This window comes from Amia ocellicauda, unplaced genomic scaffold (assembly GCF_036373705.1).
Source record: "Amia ocellicauda isolate fAmiCal2 unplaced genomic scaffold, fAmiCal2.hap1 HAP1_SCAFFOLD_57, whole genome shotgun sequence".
Taxonomy (NCBI): Eukaryota; Metazoa; Chordata; class Actinopteri; order Amiiformes; family Amiidae; genus Amia; species Amia ocellicauda.
In genome coordinates this window covers 457,268-458,854 of record NW_027102987.1, presented here as the reverse complement: position 1 = coordinate 458,854, position 1,587 = coordinate 457,268, and positions in this window count along the sequence as shown.

The following is a 1,587-nucleotide window of genomic DNA, read 5'->3' as shown; positions in this document are numbered from 1 at the left end:
CCTTATTATTTACATACACTATATTTATTAGGACTTAATAAAATCTAAAACCTTGAAGCCACTGTATATAAGTTGTTTCTTAAATGTTTCTTTAAAAACTAATATTATTAATAAAACACATTTATAAACACACACATACCAACAGCAAAATTTCATTTTTAAACGAACCTTCCAAGTGTAAACGCTTCCTGATCCTGGGACTTCCTGTTTCACAAGCGTTTTCATGATCTGTTTAAATATTAAATACAATGAACACAATCAATCCTTTTCCAACAACCACTTTAAAACAGAAGTATAATAGCGGTAGATATGCCAAACAACTTACTAAACACTTTCGGTCGGCTTAACTTCCTAACCAGACGGTACGGCAATCGGCCATTTCTAAACACGTTTCCCCAGAAACAAGCCCAGACATGTCCGGCCTTCTACAGGTCTTTCCAAGAACCCCCCGACCTACATCCCTTAAATATTAACCCTCAACCCTCAGCGGGCAAACAAATCCCTTTTAAAAACATTAAAGTTTGAAATATCTTACTTACCTCCACAGAATAATCGTTTCTTATGTTTTTCGGCTGGTTTAATTTTTGCACCGCTGTGAAGGTAAGAGATATGTTTAACTTTTAGCCACGCCGCTTTATAAAAAACTTTAACCTCTTATTTACAGGCTGCAGATATATACTCACAGCTATCAGATACCGGGGCTGACGGCCTTTCTGATTCTTGAAAGGTTACGGTTCACGAAGGTAAAACGAAACAAGCCCTCGATGTGGAAGGCCTTTCGTTGTCTCGAACCACGTTTCTTAATACTGTTAGAAAGGATCTTTTTTTTTAATTAACAAAACTGAACTCAAACATCTTACAGAAACGTGATACAAACAACTGGGGGTTTAGCTCTTACCCGGTCGGCCGACAGCCCGTCTAGGGGCAACCACTTCTCTCGGTCGATCCTCAGAGACATTAACCACGGGCCTTTCAATAGTTTCTGTGTAATTAAAGAGACCAGCATTAATATATATTAAAACATTTTCAAAACTCTAATGATCCGCTTCAAAACCACACACCCCCCACACACACACATCCATACATAAGAACCCATGAGCGCAAACACAAAAAGCTTACCGGCGTTGTTCCAGATGATCTCCTCGGCGTTGGGAATTAACTCCTGTTGACTGGCTGAAAAATAATTTACAGAGCTTAAAACAGATGCTATAGCCTTATTTACAATACATGTACACAACACGCTCTGAATCAATGAAATTAATCTGAAGACTTACCTAAAAACTTGTTTAAATCGAAGTCGCTGATGTTGTTTCCGCGATGGAGCCGATCTCTCTCCTCTCAACTCTAAACTTTTATTAGAACCTTTTTGGCTGTGAAAAAAACATTTTTAAATCATCTAGACCTATAGTCAACAACCACTAAGAATATTTCATGCCTTTATAAGAGCTAAAAAACAACCTGAACCAAGAAAATAACTATGAAGATCTAAAATAACCATCGCTCTAATAGTTTTTAGTGTTTTTTTTTTTTTAAATAGCTATGCTTTGTTTGGTATTAAACAAGTCACAAACTACTCAGAACAGCGTT